The sequence below is a fragment of the Piliocolobus tephrosceles genome, chromosome 13, assembly GCF_002776525.5.
Source record: "Piliocolobus tephrosceles isolate RC106 chromosome 13, ASM277652v3, whole genome shotgun sequence".
In the NCBI taxonomy this organism is placed as follows: Eukaryota; Metazoa; Chordata; class Mammalia; order Primates; family Cercopithecidae; genus Piliocolobus; species Piliocolobus tephrosceles.
Window position 1 is genome coordinate 115,372,797 of NC_045446.1, and position 20,614 is coordinate 115,393,410.

General features: G+C 41.7%; 1 protein-coding gene and 1 pseudogene across 5 annotated transcripts in view; one reads left to right on the forward strand and one right to left on the reverse strand.

Moving 5' to 3' along the window:
- Positions 1 to 20,614, forward strand: part of FAM118B (family with sequence similarity 118 member B) — a 51,932-nt gene that overhangs the window by 4,123 nt on the left and 27,195 nt on the right. For 2 of the 5 annotated variants that reach the window (XM_023208593.2, XM_023208597.2), the window contains exon 2: positions 15,179 to 15,248. The exons of 1 other annotated variant lie outside the window; for it this stretch is intronic. The gene's annotated coding sequence lies outside the window, so the exon portion shown is untranslated. Of the gene's footprint in view, positions 1 to 15,178; positions 15,249 to 17,125; positions 17,186 to 20,614 lie in introns of those variants that run through there. 2 more of the 5 variants (XM_023208595.2, XM_023208596.1) reach the window with 2 other exon arrangements.
- Positions 436 to 556, reverse strand: LOC111540361 (annotated as a pseudogene).

A 20,614-nucleotide genomic window follows, 5' to 3' on the forward strand; every position in this document is an offset into this window, starting at 1 on the left:
TTTGACGTCGAGAATTAAATTCATATCATTACATTAATTAAAAACTTGTTTTGGGTACAGGACTTTTATAGTTTTGTGTCCGGGATGGGAGAACCTGTTTCTACCCTAACTTTATGGCATTCGAGAAACTACACCTGTTCTTGCAGAATTGGCCTTCTGTGGCAGGAAACAAAACCAAGAACCAACTCAAATGTCATTGCTAGTGACACAGAGCTTATGCTCTAGGGTTTCAGGTTAAGTCAAAGCACACAGTGACGAAGAATAAAAGTATTTGTTCCTTATTTCTGGAGAAGGAACTTTTAGGTTTGTCTTGTTGAAACTTTGTAGAGAAGTTTGATATGACAGTACAGCTTTAGCCAGTATGGGTACGTAAGTTACGACATCCTTGATGTTTCTCCCGTGAGTCTAGGCACTTGGTGATTTAAAGTAGAGTTGTTCTCAGTATAAAGAATTTATGCAAATATCATGTCTTTTTTTTTTTTTTTCAATTTTCAAAGAGCAATAATCGCCCCTCAGATAAACCTCATTGGCTGCGATACTGCCGCTGCCAAATGCTCTTTTGTTTCTGGTTTTTGTTTTTGTTTTTTATAATCTCTATCTTGCCTCCTCCCTCTTCCTCATTCAGCTGGTCCCTTTTTAGGCAGTTCACTTTTCCATTTCTGCGTCAATGTCACAGTCCATTTGTTGGGAACTCCTCTTGTCTAAACTATTTTCTTAAAACAAGGAAGGAAATTCTATTAGTGATTTCTTCATTCTTGCAGAGTACAGCTCTATTCAAACATGACTTATTTACATTGATTTTGATATATCATAATATGTGCCCCCAAAATAACTATATGAAGAACTTGATAGTTTCTTTTTAAAGATAGTTCCTAGTCTATTTGGGAACAAAAAGGCTGCATTAGTATTTCACAAGTATAAAGAAGGACTGACTAATAAAGGAACTTGCGTTTATCATAAATTTAAGGTTAATCAGTGGCATGAAGTTTAAGTTACACCTCCTCAAACTGTGATTTGCTAGTTGTAGATTAACCAGCGATTCCATTTCCTTGAAAAGCAGGAAGTACTTGGACATTGTTTTATGGTTTTATAGAGATTAAAAGACGCAATTAGCAGGAACTCTTGGGAGGTGCCCTGGAAAGTGCAGTCACTGGGAGCCAGGAGATGTGGGACTAGTCCCAGTTCAGCCGCTGCGAACTTGAACAAATAATTTGGGCTTCAGTTTTTTTGTCATTTAAAAGATCTTTGCAACTCTGTTTCTAGTCTATGAAGATTTTCCACTGATACATAAGTACTTCTCTTTCAGCCTGAATCAGTGGGATTTATTTCAGGTTTATCTTGAATACATTTAGCATTGATACTAAGAAACCGATTTCTGCTTTTGTCCCCAGAATTTAACTTTTCGCCACTGAGCTAATGTTTATATTTGGAGGTTACTTCATTGAATGGTGTTGGAATATACTTTAAGATTTCTGGCCGGGTGCGGTGGCTCACGCCTGTAATCCTAGCACTTTGGGAGGCTGAGGTGGGCGGATCACGAGGTCAGGAGATCAAGACCATCCTGGCTAACACGGTGAAACCCCGTCTCTACTAAAAATACAAATAGACAGGGATGGTGGTGGGCACCTGTAGTCCCAGCTACTTGGGAGGCTGAGGCAGGAGAATGGCGTGAACCCGGGAGGCAGAGGTTGCAGTGAGCCGAGATCGTGCCACTGCATCATTCCAGCCTGGGTGGAAGTGTGAGACTCCGTCTCAAAAAAAAAAAAAAAAAAAAAAAAAGATTTCCTCAATGGGGGCGGGGTGCGCGGCTCACACCTTAATCCCAGCACTGTGGGAGGCCTAGCGGGGAGGATCTTTTGAGCCTAGGAGTTTGAGATCTCCTGGGCAACATAGCAAGACCTTGTCTCTACAGAGAATCACAAAATTAGCTGGGCATGGTGACGCACCTGTGGTCCTAATTACCTTGAGGCTAAGGTGGGAGGATCACCTGGGCCCAGGAAGTCAAGGCTGCAGCTTCGGTGAACCGTGATTGCAGTACTACACTCCAGCCCGGGTGACAGAAACAGACCTGTCTCAAAGAAAGAGAAAAAGTAATTTGTGTAATATGGTTTAAAAGTCAGATAGTAATAAAAGATTCATATTTAAAAAACAGTTTCTCAGGCTGGGTGCACCTGTAATCCCAGCACTTTGGGAGGCTGAGGTTGGTGGATTGCCTGAGGTCAGGAGTTTGAGACCAGCCTGGCCAACATGGTGAAACCCAATCTCTACTAAAAGTACTAAAATTAGCTGAGCGTGGTAGCGTGTGCCTGTAATCCCAGCTACTTGGGAGGCTGAGGTAGGAGAATCGCTTGAACTGAAGAGATGGAGTGAGCCGAGGTTGTACCATTGCACTCCAGCCTGAGTGACAGAGCGAGACTCCGTCACCAAAAAAAAAAACCAACAAAACAAAAACCGTTCCTCTGCCCTCCCTACCTCATAGTCCTATTCTTTAGAGGCAACTACTCAGTTGTTTTCCTCTTTTCCTCTGTCTTTACAGTAAGTTGTCAACATCATCAGTATTCTTGAAACACCATATAACAAAACCAGTTTTACCATATGGTTTCTATGGTGTTTTTCTGGTCACAAAAACATACCCAACTTCTAAATAAAGACCAAAACATTTCTAATATGAAACACTGAAACAAGTAAGATTTTCACCCACTTTTTGGTGAGTCAGTGAGTTACTACAATCATAGTGGTGGTGGGTTAAATCAAGGAATAAATGTGTGCAAAGTGAAAATTGTCAAAAGCATTTCCTATCACCATACTCAGTTCCAAAACAATCAATCACCAATAGGGCAGGCCCACTGAGAGCTTTTGTGCCACATCAGTTATTGTTGTGCATTTGAATGATTACCATAAACTTTGCAGATTTTTGTTTGCTGGTAATTTGTATTCATTCATGCATTTTCCAGCTCAGGCTCACAGGTGACTGGCACAAGGCAGGAGCCAGCCCTGGACAGGACGCCATCTATCGCATAGGGTGCGCGTGTACACACACAAACACAGGGACCATGTAGACACACCAGTTAACCTAGTGGGCACGTCTTTGAGACGTGGGAGGAAAGCAGAATACCTGGAGAAAACCCACACAGACGTGGGGAGAACGTGCCAGCTCCACACAGATGGGTGACCTCAGCCAGGAATCACTTATTTTCTCATCAATGTTACGAAAAAACGATGTTGAACAAAATGACTTTTTTTGAGAGTCTGCTGTATCTTCTTGTTGCTAAATAGTTGGTTTGTTATTCTTTCTTGGTTTTCCCCTCATGTTTGGCCTGTTGATTTCTTGTAGCAATAGATTAGTATTTAGCTCTTGCATCCCACCACTTTCCTATTTTTCCATGCCGTCTATCCCCAATACAGTTCTATTGTAATTTTTTGCTAAAACAGGTAGCTTTTATGTACTTACACCTCTGTCAAATACTGTTCACTGTTGAGCTAGATGATCTGTGACAGTGTGTTCCTCCTGGTGTGTAGGTTGGCTTTCACCTGTGTGTTTCATGTACCTACTGTTAATTTTTTCCCAAATGCTCCAATATATTTGTCACATTCTTGTCAGTAACATTTTCTGTGAGCTCAAATGTATCACCTGTTTATTGGAGCTCTGCCTCCTCCTCCTCCTCCTCCTCCTCCTCCTCCTCCTCCTCCTCCTCCTCCCCCCTTTACTGTTGCTCTCAAGAACTGCTGCCCTGGGGTCCTCCTGGACCTCCCCTTTCCTGTGCAGGAACCGTGTCTTCCTCTTTCTGGGCTTATGTCTTTATTTTTTAAAAGCACATGCTTCAGTTATTTCTAAGAAGTATTTGAATGACTTTGTTTAGCCCACACACTTGTTTGATAGTTTGGCAGTTACATAATTCTAGATTGGAAATAAGGTTCTCTCAGAGTGTTGAAGGCATCTGTAATTGCTCTAGAGACATGGTGATTCAAATCCTTCTTATGCAACCTTATTTTTTTTTTTTTTTTTTTTTTTTGAGACGGAGCCTCGCTCTGTCGCCCGGGCTGGAGTGCAGTGGCCAGATCTCAGCTCACTGCAAGCTCCGCCTCCTGGGTTTACGCCATTCTCCTGCCTCAGCCTCCCGACTACAGGCGCCCACCACCTCGCCCGGCTAGTTTTTTTTTTTTTTTTTGTATTTTTTTAGTAGAGACGGGGTTTCACCATGTTAGCCAGGATGGTCTCGATCTCCTGACCTCGTGGTCCGCCCGTCTCGGCCTCCCAAAGTGCTGGGATTACAGGCTTGAGCCACCACGCCCGGCCTCAACCTTATTTTGTTTGTTTTCTCCCCTTCTGGAAGTTTTGAGGGTATTCTCTGTCTCTGGTGTTCTGCAGTTTCATGATGTGTATTAACACCAGGGTGTGGGTCTTTACTCAGCTGTCGTGCTGGCTTCTCACAGATGGATTTGGTTCTGGAAATTCATGTTCTCTAGTTCCAGGATGTTTTCTTATACTATTTTTGTGATTTTTCGCTCAATCTTTAATTTTTCTTTGATACCTTTTTGTAATATCCATTCTTGTTATGTGGACATGATGGGCTCAGAGGGCCCATCGTAGTGTTTTAGTTTTCTTCCTCTCTGCATGGGCTCCATTTCCTCCAGGTGATGTGGGCCTTTGCACCTGTGCGTCTGTCTGGATGTGTCTTCCTTCAGATATCCAGTGACTTGCTCCCACACCTCACTTTGGATGAATCCACAAGTCTTTGCTTAAATGCCACCTCAGTGAGGAGAGCACTGGATTGAGAGGTTCAGACCCCCATCTCACTTCCCTGCCTTGTTTCTCTCCAGAAGCATTTCCCACCATCTAGCATCCCACATATTTATTTACTTCTCTCCCTCACCACTAAAATAAACATTCTATGAGGGCAGGGATTTTGTTTTTTTTTGTTTGCCTCTATAATTCCAGCCTCTGAAACAGTGCCTGGTGATGAATAGATGCTTAATAATTTAAGGAATAAATGACTTATTTTATTGTGGGATTTCTTCGAATGTCGAATGATTCTGACTGTTCATTTTTGTTTTTTGTTAGTTTAAGTTCCCAGCATGGGTCTTGTTGGGTGGTGGGCATCACTGGAGGGTGACTGGTATACATGGGTTTTGTGTATATGTTTGTACAAATGTATATGTTTGCTAATGTTTCTTTAACTGACAGTACATTGGTTGCTGGGACAAGGATGGGGGCTTGGATAACCTTTTAGTGTGCATCTGTTGACATAATCTGTGTTTTCAGTTCTTCATTGCTCCTACTGATGTATTTCACTCCAGACCCATTTCAGATTTCAGTTCATTTTTCTCTAAACCTCTGGATTTGGAGGTGGAGAAAACAGATGAAAATAGATAGTGCTCTGGCTTAGCAGGGGGTGAGGAAGACACTTTGCACATTAGTTAAATAGACTTTATGCCAATCCACATTTTCAGGTCTGCATATAAAGCTTGCTTTCCATCTCCAAAAATTCATTGAAAACTTGAATGCCTCTCTCCTGCACCTCACGTTCTTGGTTTTATACCTTGAAAAAAGAAAAACTGCTCTGTTGTCATTTTAATAGGGTCCTTGGGAAAACATTAAGAGTAAACACTTAAGGACGGAAGTTATGTTTTATATTCTTAGTGTCATGGAATGCAGCACAGTAATATCACATAAGGAAAAGCACAAATTTCTTGTTTTCCTTGTTTATTTTTGGAAGCTTATCCTTCAGCTCTTATTTATCTTTTTTTTTTTGGAGGAAGGGTCTTTCTCTGATGCCCAGACTGGAGTGGGCGTGATCATGACTCACTGCAGCCTTGACCTCCTGGGTTCAAGCGATCCTCCCACCTCAGCCTCCTAAGTAGCTGGGACCATAGGCATGTGCCACCACACCTGGCTAATTTTTTATTTTTGTAGAGACAAGTTCTCCCTATTGTTTATATGCCTTAAGAGTCACATTGACAGTGCGTAAGAAACACTCTCTTTTTAGCTCTCTTGCTAAGGAGCAGGTTTGAGATTTGTTGCCAGAACTTAGTACTTCACTGCAGTTTTACAGATTCCGCGGGAGTCTTGTCCATGGGGCTGGGAAGTGTCTACCCTCTGCTGACTCTTCTAGGTTCCTGCTCTTCCCCAGTGCCTCCCTCCCCCCAGCCACTAGAAATAGACTGCTTCTTTCTTTATTCTACTGCGGAAAACATGCACTACTGTACTTATTAAAATTAACTAAAAAAAAAACTCAAGCAGCTTGAGTTTTTTTAAAGTTAATAAGACATTGAAGGAAGAATTTTGTTTCAAAGGAGGGGCTTATATGTACAAAGATTTATGGCGTAAAAGCAGGGGCAAGCTAATGAATGATGTTTTTAGAATTGATATGAACATGAACCCAGGATGCTCAGACTTACTCCGAGAGTTCCTCTTAAAAACTGCTTTTCTCCCCATAAACCCTAATGTCAGCAGTGGTTAGCTCCACATTGGAGGAAGGGGGCTTCATTTTGCTCTTTCTGCATATTTCCTGCAGTGATCTGTTACTTTCAAGTTTGGGGGAAAGATGCTGTCTTTATCCTGAATGAAGTGTCCATCTGCCTGCTTTGAGCCCAGGCTGCCCAGCTTTCTGGTTGCTCTCTGAGAGTCCTCCTTGGTCTTCCACTGACCACGTTCACTTCCTTGTGAAAGTACGTTTTTAGTCTCCCTAGTCTGTTTTCTGTTTTCTCTCTCCTCTCTCTCTTTTTTTTTTTTTTTAATACCTTCAATTGTTTTCACTGGCCACTTTTTTTTTTTTTTTTGAGATAGAGTCTTGCTCCGTCGCCCAGGCTGGAATGCAGTGGCGTGATCTCGGCTCACTGCCATCTCTGCCTCCCAGGTTCACGCCATTCTCCTGCCTCAGCCTCCTGAGTAGCTGGGACTACAGGCACATGCCACCACATCCAGCTAATTTTTGTATTTTTAGCAGAGACGGAGTTTTACCATGTTGGCCAGGATGGTCTCGATCTCCTGACCTCATGATCCACCTGCCTCGGCCTCCCAAAGTGTTGGGATTACAGGCGGTAAGCCCCCATGCCCGGCTTTTTTTTTTTTTTAAGACTGTTGCTTGGGTGGGTTTGGTTTTTTTTTTTTTTTTTTTTTTTTTTTTTTTAGGAGTTTTCAGATTCTTATTTCAGATCTGAACAGTGCGTTTCAGCTCTCAGTTCATCTTCAGATCAAAGAGAATAGTAGACCGGGCGCAGTGGCTCACACCTGTAATCCCACCACTTTGAGAGGCCAAGGCAGGTGCATCATTTGAGGCCAGGAGTTTGAGACCAGCCTGGCCAACATAGTGAAACCCCGTCTCTACTAAAAATACAAAAATTAGCCAGACACGGTGGCGTGGGCCTGTAATCTCAGCTACTTGGGAGCCTGAGGCAGGAGAATAGCTTGAACCCGGGAGGCAGAGGCTACAGTGAGCTGAGATCAAGCCACTGCACTCCAGCCTGGGTGACAGTGTAAGACTCTGTCTCAAAAAAAAAAAAAAAAAAAATTAATTTTCGGTTAATTTTTATTAGGAAAAAAGAATATCCTAAAAAGAATATCGTGCCAGTTTAAGGTTACAGATTTACTTTCTTCTCTGGATTCCCTTTGATTCATAGTCTCTCGTTTGGAAATGATCCAAATATGTTATTCTGAAGTATATGACAGTTTTTTCAAAATCAGTAAATACATATGTTGGTGCTTAAAACAGAAGAAAATAATGGACTGTAAGTATTATCACATAGCTTATTTCTACTATTCAAAGATCTGATTAACTTAGGATAAGGAGCAGGTTGTTGAATTGTTTTTTGGCTTCTAAGTTTGAAGTACAATCTGAAAGTACCTCTCAGTGTTGAAGGGCTGCCTGACTGAAACTTAAGTGGGTATCTCCTGGGCCTGAAGCACCACCAAGATCTGAACTGAAGGTAGCGTTTTGGGAGTCCTTAGCATTTAGTTGGTATTTTAAGGTCTAGGGGTGAATAGGGTGGGAAGGGAAGGGAGTATGTAAAGGAAATAGACCAGAGAGCCCTGTGGATCCTCAACATTTAGGAAACAGGGAAGACCTCCCTCTAGAGGGGAGGGAGGGAAACCAGGAAAAGGCGAGATGGACTTCAGCGGCGGGTGTTTCAGGAGGCAGAGGAGGATGAATACGAACAATATCACTGAATTTTGCGAGAAGGGTGTTTATCTCCCATAAAGCTTTCCTTGATTTTCCTCAAGCACAAGTGCTTATCTCCTTGGTACCTCATCCAGGCATGTTAAACTTGGCACAAACATGTTGTAAAGATTTGTTTATAGTTTGTTTCTCCAAAGGTGTAGACTTGTTAAGGGTGGGGCTCACGGCTTGTTCAGTTTTGTGAGATGGTATTGTTTTGTGTCTTAACATCATGGGCACTGACTCCATGTCTAATGTGTAATAGTTGTGTGACTTTCAACAAGCTGCTTACCATCTGTGTGCTTCTGTTTCATTATCTATTCCATTCATGATATGAGATGACAATAGCTTCTACTTCACAGAAGAGCGAATATGTGTGAAGTATAGAAAACAGTGCCTGGCTTAGTGTCAGCGCTATGTAGTGTTTGGTGGAGGAGAACTGGAGGCGGCAATACTAATATTCTTAGCACAGTGCTTGATGTTTAATGGATATTTGAACGTGAAAATGTAGCAACCTGTGGCGAATTCAGTTCCTAGCATTTTAAAATTCCGCAGGCATGTACAGAATGTAATCGTGACCAGGCCATAGGAGAACTACAAATGGAAGTGGACTGGGAGGAAAGTGCATGCAGCTTTGTTTTATGAAGCAAGTCTATAGGCTTTCGACAGAAGTACTATGTGATCCTAATTTCTTGTTGTTAGGAAGGAAAAATCTAAAAGATGAAGAAGACTCCTCCAGAGCAGGTGAGAATCTTTATGTGTAGGGATGAACAGCTTTAAACAGGTGAGTGGCGGATGTCAGCATGGAAGGTATTTGTTTGGATGAGAGAAAATACTACAACCTTCCCATTCATCCTGATTTTTGCAGCTCAGAAAATTAGAAATATCAGTTGATCCCTTGGACTTTAGTTAATGGTAGAAACACACTCAATCGATCAGCAAATATTTGAACATTTTCTGTACCATATACACACTTTATAACAGGAACTATGCTATGGGATGGGGATAAGTTGATAAATAAATTAGACACTGTACTTGCCCTAGAAGGACTTTTATTCTTGTGGGAGAGGCCAATAACTGCAAGTACTGAGAGATACAAACTAGGAACTGAAGTATAAATGAAGAACTTGGGGTAAAGGGAGTGGAAAACCAGGCTACAGATGGTAACATTTAAATTGAGATGCCAAGGAGGAGGGTGTGGGGAGGCCCTTGCAGAATATTGCTCTGAGGAAAGTCTGTAGCCAGGAACTTGAGGTGGGGCAGGGGACGGGGGAGTGTTCAAGCAGTTGAGAGAGGCCTGTGCACCTCAAGAGCCCAGCGAGTGAGGGAGGGGGCTGGATGGATGTTGTGTGGATGGCGGACATTGGATCATGCCACGATGAGGAGTATAATGTTATTAAACACAGTGAGAAGCCATGGAATGATTTTAAAACATGACTTAACCCAATTTGTGTTTTGAAATCTCTTTTGCTGGGGCCGGGCACAGTGGCTCACACCTGTAATCCCAGCACTTTGGGAGGCCGAGGTGGGCGGATCACGAGGTCAGGAGATCGAGACCATCCTGGCTCACACAGTGAAACCCCATCTCTACTAAAAATACAAAAAATTAGCTGGGCGTGGTGGCGGGCACCTGTAGTCCCAGCTGCTTGGGAGGCTGAGGCAGGAGAATGGCTTCAATCTGGGAGGCGGAGCTTGCAGTGAGCTGAGATCGCGCCACTGCACTCCAGCCTGGGCGACAGAGCGAGACTCCGTCTCAAAAAAAAAAAAAAGAAGAAAAGAAAAATCTCTTTTGCTGCTACATAAGCTTTTCTTTTTTCTCTAATTGTATTTTAGATAGATTTAATATGTAAAGTAAGAGAAACTGCTTTCTTAGCTCGAAATACTGATGCCCGTGAATCATTTGCCAGAAATAGTTCTTCCCCTAAGAATCAACCCTTAAAAATCAGTTTACAATGTAGACATCAGAGACTTGAGTTATAAAGTTATTTATATATAAAATGTTCTGGGGCCAAACAATGGTCTTGGAACCTTAAGTTGAAGTTTTCTCCTGCCGTCTAGGATCAGATTACCTTCACTGCTAGTACCACTGGCGTATCTAAAACATGATAGTCTGAATATTGATTTATTTGTGTATACAGTTTTCCCATTTGTTCCATTTAAAAACTAAATGGCTTTTTATGGTCCTTATTAAAAGCAGTTACAGGGTGTTCTTTTGTTTGAGTGAGTTTGTGAAATAAATATCTGAATGCCTGCTGTGTGCCAGGCACTGTTCTGCACTCTTGGACTACATCCATAAACTAAACAGGCAAAGGATCCCTGTCTTTGGGAGACTTACATTCCAGTGGAGGAGGCAGATAACAATAAATATAATTAGGGCCAGGTCCAGTGACTCTCGCCTCTAATCCCAGCACTTTGGGAGACTGAGGCTGGCAGATTGCTTGAACCCGGGTGTTTGAGACCAGCCTGAGCAACATGACAAAACCCTGTCCCTACAAAATACAAAGAAATCAGCCGGGTATGGTGGCATGCACCTGTAGCACTGGGAGACTAAGATGGGAGGATTGCTTGAGCCCCGTGGAGGTCAAGGCTACAGTGAGCCATGATCACACTACCATGTTCCAGCCTGGGTGACAGAGCGAGACCCTGTCTCAAAAAAAAAAATTTGTAGAGTCATACTACTAATAAATAATTGGTGTATTAGAGGGTGCTGTGTACTATGAAATAAAAAGTAGAACAGCTAACATGGTAGGGGGTATAATTTTAAATAGGATAGTTAGAGTAGCATCATTGAGAAAGTAAAATCTGAGTAAAGGCATGGAAACCTGTGCAGATACATGGAGAAAGAACATTCCAGGCAGAAGGAACCATCTGTACAAAGGAAAACCCCAAGGTCGGGTGTACCAGGCCTGTTTGAGGAACAGTGAAGAGGCCGGTGGGGCTGGAGGGAGGGAATGTGACAATATCTTGGCTTTCTAGGAATGTGTTTCTCCTCAGTCAATTTCAAAAAGCTCATAAGCCAAAACTAATGAATAATTAGGCAGAGAACTCCCATCCCATGAATGTTCTGCAGATGGTAACCTATGAACACCCAGACTCATGTCTTAACTCAAGTTAGGTAATTCCGAAATAATGCAAACGTTCCTTAAATTCAGTTCACAGGGCAGCTGAGCAAACAAGATCTCTTTTATGTGAATAAGAAACTGAAGACTTTTGCCATTCCAATTTCTAGATCTCCAGATTAGAAGCCAGAAGGCTCTTCGTTGCAGCAGAGGATGGCAAAGATGCCAAGTGCACTTGGCATCTAAAGAGAGGCAGCGATTGCGGGCTTAGGGAGAACTGCCCTTTAAGAGCAGCTTTTCTCAGGTCCCCTGTTTCTTTCGAGCTCAGTAGCACCAAATCCTTTTCAATTTTTTATTTAGCAATCCATATTTTCTGTTATTTGACGCAGTGAAATTTTCCATTTGTTCCCTAAGTTTCCAATCTTAAATTTGGCACACTACTTTCATAAGGTCATAATCATTGCCCACTATAGTAGAATATTGCCCAAGTTGTGTGTACATCTCGTGTATTCTGTGGGTGTAGATCATTAGCACTGTCTTTGTTTCAGATACACAATACTTTTTATAAAGAGCCACACCCAGTTTCTCCCATGAGGTCGCTAGAGCTGTTCCAGTAATACTTGCCCACAGCTAATCCTTTCCCATGTTGTTTCTGAATTTTAATTTTGATAAGTAGAGTATCCTTTTGTAGCTTCTTAAGCTTCAGATTGATTCCTTTCCCAACTTGTCATGGTTGGTCAGTTTGAATCCTCTTCTGTGAGTTGCTGTTCATTGTTTCCAGCTTCGTTTTCCGTGAGGCTGGAGTGAAGTAAGATTACTAAAGACATGTAATCCCAGCACTTTGAGAGGCCAAGGCGGGCAGATCATTTGAGGTCAGGAGTTCGAGACCAGCCTGGCCAACATGGTGAAACCCTGTCTCTACTAAAAATATAAAAATTAGCTGGGCATGGTGGTGGGCATCTATAATCCTAGCTATTTGGGAGGCTGAGGCAGGAGAATTGCTTGAACCCAGGAGACAGAGGTTGCAGTGAGCTGAGATTGCACCACTGCACTCCAGCCTGGGTGACAGAGTGAGACTGTCTCAAAAAAAAAAAAAAAAAAAAAAAAAAAGATTACTAAAGAAACTGTTCAGAAACATGGATCTTTGACTTTCTGAGGCAAAAAATAGTCCGCATTCTTCTCATAGCCAAAAAGGAACATGGTACAAGTTCATATCACTGTGAATTAGAAAGGCCCTTGAGAAATTTAACAGGCCTTTTCTCTCCTTCCCCCAGGCAGGACTGCATATAGATCACCCCCAAATCTACTAGTCTGCTCTCTTTTTCTTTAAAAGGAAATGCAACTACCTCTTTTGGCCTCCAGTTCTGTTGCCATTTTAAATAGGAAGGTCAAGAACCTAGCATTGGCCAGGTGCAGTGGCTCACACCTGTAACTGTAGCGCTTTGGGAGGGCTGAGGCAGGGAGATCACTTGAGCCTGGGAGTTCAAGACCAATCTGGGCAACGTGGTAAAACCCTGTATCTACAAAAAATTAGCCAGGCACGGTGGTGTGTGCCTGTAGTCCCAGCTACCTGAGAGACTGAGGTGGGAGGATCACCAAGCCTGGTGGTCGAGGCTGCAGTGAGCCATGATCGTGCCTGGGCAACCGTGAGACCCTGTCCAAAAAAAACAAAACAAAACAACAACAACAACAAAACACCTAGCATTTAGCAGACTTAAATTTATTAACTGTTGAATGATAAATTAAAAGAGAGAAATTGAATGCTCTCAAACAAAACAAGCTTCTTGTTCTTGTTTTTTTTTTTTTTTTTGGAAACTGAGTCTTGCTCTGCCACCCAGGCTGGAGGGCAGTGGCGTGATCTCATCTCACTGCAGCCTCCGCCCCCTGGGTTCAAGCAATTCTCCTGCCTCAGCCTCCTGAAGAGCTGGGCCTGCAGGCGCCCATCACCATGCACAGCTAATTTTTGTATTGTTAGTAGAGATGGGGTTTCGCCATATTGGCCAGGCTTGTCTTGAACTCCTGACCTCAGATGATCCACCTGCCTTGGCCTCCCAAAGTGCTGGGTGGCGTGAGCCACCGTGTCCAGCCACAGCTTATTCTTAAATCCCTCTTTAGTTCGTACTCTGATAACTGGGTTTTATATATAACTAAACCTATGATGAGTGTTTATTCAATTATTTTTAATCCTGTCTGTCTAAAATATTGTACACTTGAATGTAAACTCGAACGTAATTATGTAATGATGAATAAAGTGAACTTGAGTGATTTTTTTTGTACCTCTTCATGTTGTAACACATTTGTTTTTCTTTTAATTCTAAGAATAACTGTAACACAGATCTACTTCATATCTTTCTTATCTTCCTGTTCTTGGTTTTGCTATGAATGGGTTTTGGATTCCATGCTCGCAACGTAGGGACCTCCAAGATATTTCACCTGGTGTAGCCAAGTGAATTCACTTAATCACTATAGACAGTCAGTTATGCTTAAGGGTTTTTAATGGTGAATTTTTAAAATTTTCAAAATCTGTTATTTATTTATTTTTGAGATGGGTTCTCACTTTGTCACCAGGCTGGAGTGCAGCGGCGTGATCACGGTTCACTGCAGCCTTGACATCCCAGGCTCCAGTGATCCTCCCTACTCAGCCTCCCACGTAGCTGACACTATAGGTATGCACTACCACACATGGCTAATTTTTGTATTTTTGGTACACATGGGGTTTCGCCATGTTGCTCAGGCTGGTCTTGAACTTCTCAGCTCAAGCATTCTACCTGCCTGAGCCTCCCAAAGTGCTGGGATTATAGGCGTGAGCCACTGCGCCCAGCCAAAAAACTCTTTTTTAATTTTTAGCTCTGTTTAAGTTGGAAATCCTCAAGGAAGTGAAAAGGGGTGAAAATTAAGTGGAATATATTTACTAAACATTTTTATTTTTATTTACTTATTTATTTATTTTGAGACAGGGTCTCGCTTTGTCACCTAGGCTGGAGTGCAGTGGCACGATCTCAGATCACTACAACCTCTGCCTCCTGGGTTCAAGCAGTTCTCCTGCCTCAGCCTCCCTCCTAAGTAGCTGGGATTACAGGTGTGTGCGACCACACCTAGCTAATTTTTATATTTTGTGTGGAGATGGGGTTTTGCCGTGTTGGCCAGGCTGGTCTCAAACTCCTGAGCTGAAGTGATCCTCCTGCCTCAGCCTCCCAAAGTGCTGGGATTACAGGCGTGAGCCACCAGGCCTGGCCCATTTTAATTTTTATAACAGAAAAATCTCCCCTTTATTAAGACTTGTCAATTTTTTTGTTTGTTTGTTTGTTTGTTTGTTTTTGTTCTGAGACAGTCTCATTCTGTTGCCCAGGCTGGAGTGCAGTGGCATGATCTTGGCTCACTGCAACCTCCGCCTCCCGGATTCAAGCAATTCTCTGCCTCAGCCTCCTGAGTAGCTGGGATGACAGGTGCCCACCACCACACCCGGCTAATTTTTTGTGTTTTTAGTAGAGATGGGGTTTCACCATCTTGGCCAGGCTGGTCTTGAACTCCTGACCTCTTGATCCACCCGCCTTGTCCTCCCAAAGTGCTGAGATTACAGGCATGAGCCACCCGTGCCCAGCCTCAAATTTTAACTCATAGAGAATATCCTTTATAATGATGGTGTCTTCTGGAATGCCCCAGACTTGGAAGAATCTGCATTTATACACAGTATATTGTGTTTACTCTGTTGACATAAAAGTAAGCTACTGAGGGTTGTTTCCCGTGGGTAACCCATGCTATTTTTGTAGTAGAAATTGTTAAGGACTCACTAGAGTCCTTAAAGAGTTATCTTGCCCTTAAAGAGTTATTCAGTTTCGTTTTTAATGAATAACCTATGCCATTTGTGATGGCTTTGTTTGTATGACCATACTACTTGATTTATGGGAAATATCTGATATTTTAAAAGTCTCCTTCCTTAGCAACATGTGTCATTATTTTCAGGATATACCTTCTCAGAAGCTGTACAGAAGGAAAAGCAGTGACAAAGAAAGAAGTTGTCATTCTTTGCACGGTAAAATCATCACCTCCAGTCACCAACTTCTAATTCAGATTAGGTTTTAATTTGTTCATTATTTCTTCTTGAAACACTTTTGTTCCCTATACATAGGCGTTACTTTGGCTTTATAATAGAAAATAACAAGCAACATCTGAGCTCTTTTGTTTGTTTGTTTGTTTGTTTGAGACAGTGTCTCGCTCTGCTGCCCATGCTGGAATGCAATGGCGCGATCTCGGCTACGTGCAACCTCTGCCTCCCGGGTTCAAGCGCTTTTTCTGCCTTAGCCTCTTGAGTAGCTGGGATTACAGGTACCCGCCACCCCACCCGGCTAATTTTTGTATTTTTAGTAGAGACGGGGTTTCACCATCTTGGCCAGGCTGGTTTCGAACTCCTGACCTCATGATCCACGTGCCTCGGCCTCCAAAAGTGCTGGGATTACAGGCGTGAACCACTGTGCCTTGGGGTTATTCTTCTCGATCCTTGAGGTCTTTCAGAAACCTTACCTCTGGTGAGGTCTTTCTCCTTACATTGTTCAAATAGGGAGTCATTGTTTGCTGGTAAAATGGCAAGAATAAGTGGCATCAGTCTGGCATTTCCTCAGTGACTCTGTTAAGGCACATGTTCAGGAAATGAGTGTGATACAGATCTTATCTGTATCTACCTTCTACAGAAGGTAGAAGGTCTCAGCCAGGCTAAGGGATAAAAGTAAGAGCCAATCAAGTTCACCATAGATAGTGGAAATATTTCAAGTCTGGGATCCACAGAGGAATCAGATCTTGGCACAGTTAGACGTGATTCCTGTCTCTCTGTGTGCTGAGATGGAGGAAACAGTGAGTTTGCTTTATCCACTGATGTGAAAGGCTGCAGTCTACATATGGAACTGAATTCATCAACTACCCAAGCAGAGTCTTTACGATTTTATTTAATTTGTTACTACTGACAAGCTTGTTGTTGAGAACTCTTTAGTAGTACTTTACACCGGGTATCTTTCCCTTTCTCCCAGATCTGATAGTTGCTAAAAACCCAGATGTGTTGGAATTAGTCCAAAAGCCACAATTAGAAAGGTTTGGTTTCTACTCAAGTCAGAGGATGACTCTTTTCCCTTAAGAAATGAAGTTAACCCTTTGCTATGTTTATGCTAGAGAAATAAACCATTCTTTATTCCAGTCACCCCTTTGCTATGTTTATGCTAGAGAAATAAACCATTCTTTATTCCAGTCACTTTTATTTTTTAAAAAGGAGTGGAGGAAGCTTTCTGATCCTTTTACAGCAAGAAACGTACCACTTTCTCAAGCTGGTAATTGTATATCTTTTATTTCCAGGCAAAACTACTTTTTAAAACATTCGAATTTCTCTCTCCATTTGATTTATTTCATCTGCTAATATACCCAAGTGTATTACTCTGAGCTCCTTCTGGCATGTCACTTGTTTGAGTTGAGGACTATGCACTGGACATACAGGAGAAACATAGCTCAGAACGAGGAAGGCGGGCTGGGAGACCTCACTCTGATTCTCAAGTGAAGGGAAGCCCAGAGCTTGCTGTCTTTTTAGCACCAAGATGCCATGAAAACAAGAGCTGCTGGGATTCCTTGATGTGTTCAAGTCCACAGGTCCTCTGCTGTGTGCAAACTGAATTTCATTTGGATAACCAGTTCCTTTTCTCTCGTCCCTTTACTATGTTTCTTCTGGATTTTTTCTAGAACACTCGCCCTTTTCCCTTTTTCATCCACCAGAGATAGAAGCATTATATTTCCTGCCAAGCTGACAGGTTTGAGAGTACAAATGTTCTGTCTCATATGAAGACTTCAGCCTTAACATTTCCATTAATGAGGTTGCTGTTACTTTTCTCAGCGTTTACCAAGTATCTGACTTTTATTTTGCTGTACTCTGTTGGCCTTGAAGGATTTCTCAGTGGCTTAGCAGTGATTGAGGTAATGAAGACACTGCCACAGGTAATTGACTTTTGTTTTCTTGTGACCGAAAAACATTTTCCACTTTTGCTCTACATAGGAAGTCCCACAAAAATGAAAACTCAAACCGTGATCACATAAAAAAAATTAAAGTGTTGGCCGGGCGCGGTAGCTCAAGCCTGTAATCCCAGCACTTTGGGAGGCCGAGACGGGTGGATCATGAGGTCAGGAGATCGAGACCATCCTGGCTAACATGGTGAAACCCCGTCTCTACTAAAAAAAAAATGCAAAAAAAATTAGCCGGGTGATGTGGCGGGCGCCTGTAGTCCCAGCTACTCGGGAGGCTGAGGCAGGAGAATGGCGTAAACCCAGGAGGCGGAACTTGCAGTGAGCTGAGATCCGGCCACTGCACTCCAGCCTGGGCGACAGAGCGAGACTCCGTCTCAAAAAAAAAAAATAAAAAAAAAAAAAAAATTAAAGTGTGAACTAGCTGATGCATATTGGGAAGTTAGCTTTGAAACTCTTTAGCAAGAACTGCATATTTAGGGTACATGCTAAAATTGATTTTTTTTTTCTGAAAACAATACTCTAGAAGGAATAAAATATGGTTTATGCTTATATGCCACTGGGGTATACATGTGAGATTATATCATGTGAGGCGTGCTTTAGGCTAAAGAAAAGATGTGTCTCTGTTAGAAAACAGGATGGGTATATGATTGGATATAATGTAGGCATACTGAGCTATGTCTCATTCAGTACCTAAATAAGATGACCCTAAACATTCTCAGTCAGAAGTGATTGGCTATATTTAATTTTTTAAAGTAATAATAGATGGAATGGACCTTCAGAAAAGTTGACTGTGTAAAGAAATAAGTCAGAAAGCTTAGTATTCAGGTCTAGATGTCATGAATTGACCATCTGGCAGAAATAGAATCCAGCAAAAACGATCTTACGTAATTTCTAGGAGAAAATGGTAGGACAGATCTAGGCTCTGGTGGATAAGTGGTGGTGAGAAGTGTATAACAAATAGTGCTTGTTATTGGAGAGAGTAGTTTACCCAGCTTCCGAATGTAGTTGACTGCCAGGATTGCATCAATGGAGTGCCTAGTTAACAAGCAACTATTAAGGATTACTTGGGATTGTTTCAGGTAAATCTACTTTCTAGAATGCAGGCACTTCCTTTGTTGATAGTTTTGGACTTTAAGTTTTTTTTTTTTTTTTTTTTAAGGCTGAAAAGTTAATACAGGTTAATTATTCCTTATCTGAAATGCTTGTGACCAGAAAGAAGTGTTTTGGATTTCTGGGTTTTGGGGGGAATATTTGCATTATACTTAACGGTTGAGCATCCCTAATCCAAAAAATCTGAAATCTGAAATGTTCCAATGAGCATTTCCTGTTTAGCAATGGTGTAGTTACGAACTTGGACTTGGGAGGCAGAGTTGCCATGGTTTGAATACTGGTACTACCACGTACCCGATCTTTCTGTGCCTCAGTTTTCTCATCTGTAAAATAAGGTAACAATAGTGCCTCATAATGTTATGCAGATTAGTGAGTTAATGTTTATAAGTAGTCCATGGCATGTAGTTAAGAGCTTGTAAACTGGTTTAGTAACTGAATTGAGCATTAAATTCTGAAGATATCCATCTTCAAAACTTAATAAGCATTATTCCCTCTACATTTTACTTCCATCTCTCTCAATATAGTGTTTTTACTTAGATGTAATCTGTTTAGATGATGGGTTTGTAGAACCATATTTAAGAAAAGAACTTAAGCACCTAAGTTTTTTCCTTGTGTACTTAAATATATATATATATGTATAATATATATGTATTATTTATATGTATTTATATATATATATATATGTATATCCCCAAACGGATGGGTTGTCATGTGTGTGGAAGAAGTAAACATATTCTATCCCTAGTTCACCATTCTAGAGCGTTGACTTTTAGAATCGGAAGTGATTCACATGAATTAAAACTTCATAAAAATATTTTAAGGACAGTTAAAACCTGGCTATTGGTATAAGCAAACTGGGAAGTCGTTAGACTGTAATAAGTTATTACACTTAAGGAAAGATGGCTTAATGGTATACCTCATGTGCATCCTATATTAACAAAATTGTTGCATTGTAGAAAAATTAAGTTTACTTCTTATTTAGGTGTTTCCTATTTGAAGGAAGATTCTGAAGATTCTGGAGAATCTCATTCTGTAATTTTGGAGTAGAGCCTAGAAACAAACTTTTTTTTTAATTAATTAACTTTATTTTCAAGAACATACATACTTTTAACAAACATCCCGGCTGGGTGTGGTGGCTCACGCCTGTAATCCCAGCACTTTGGGAGGCTGAGGCGGGCACATCACCTGAGGTCAGGAGTTTGAGACCAGCCTGATCAAGATGGAGAAACCCTGTCTCTACAAAAAATACTAAATTAGCCGGGCATAGTGGCACATGCCTGTAATCCCAGCTACTTGGGAGGCTGAGGCAGGAGAATCGCTTGAAGGGAGCAACTGCCGGGAGGCAGAGGTTGCAGTGAGCCGAGATTGCGCCATTGCACTCCAGACTGGGCAACAAGAGCGAAACTCCATCTCAAAAAAAAAAAAAGAAAGAAAAGAAAGGAAAAAGCCCACATGGTTGAGTTAAGGCAGGATTTACTGAGATTAGTGACTCATCCGTCTTCTCCTGAGCTCCAGCTTTCTCATCAACAGAATCAAAAGATTTGACTAGAAACATGATCTACTTCCCGACTCACTACTGTGATTTTATTGTTTCTGTTTTCCTTATGATTATGATATTAAAGAAGAATTCTACTATGTGTGATGGACTATGGGGTGAGGAAGTGAGCCTTCTGTTTACCACAAAAAATTAATTGAGAAACTTAATGTTTTAATAAAGAAAAAGGCTTTTTTGGGCCGAGTGCAGTGGCTCATGCCTGTAACCCCAACATTTTGGGAGGCCAAAGCTGGAAGATTACTTGAACTCCGGATTTAGAGACCAGCTGGGCAACATGACAAAATTTCCTCTCTACAAACAATACAAAATTTCACCAGATGTGGTAGCACATGCCTGTAGTCCCAGGTACTGGAGAGGCTGAGGTGGGTTGATGGCTTGAGCCCAGGAAGCCAAGACTGCAGTGAGCCAAGATGGCACCACTGTACTGGAGCCTGGACAACAGAGCAAGACGCAGTCTCAAAAAAAAGAAAAGAAAAGGACTTTCTAATAAAACCGTAAACTTCCAGTAATTATTAGTAATTCAGTTCTATATGTTGGCAATGGCATATACTAAAAACACCCCAAACGGTGGTAGTATGTATTGTCTTCTATATTGTGTGTGTATTTAAAATACTACTGCTATTTTTAAATTCACAGCCTTTAGATTTAACTAGTTTGCTGAAGTTGAGCAGTTAGAACTTTATAGTATTCATTCTAGTCTGTGGTAATTACCTACTTTTGCCAGTTATTCCAGCACC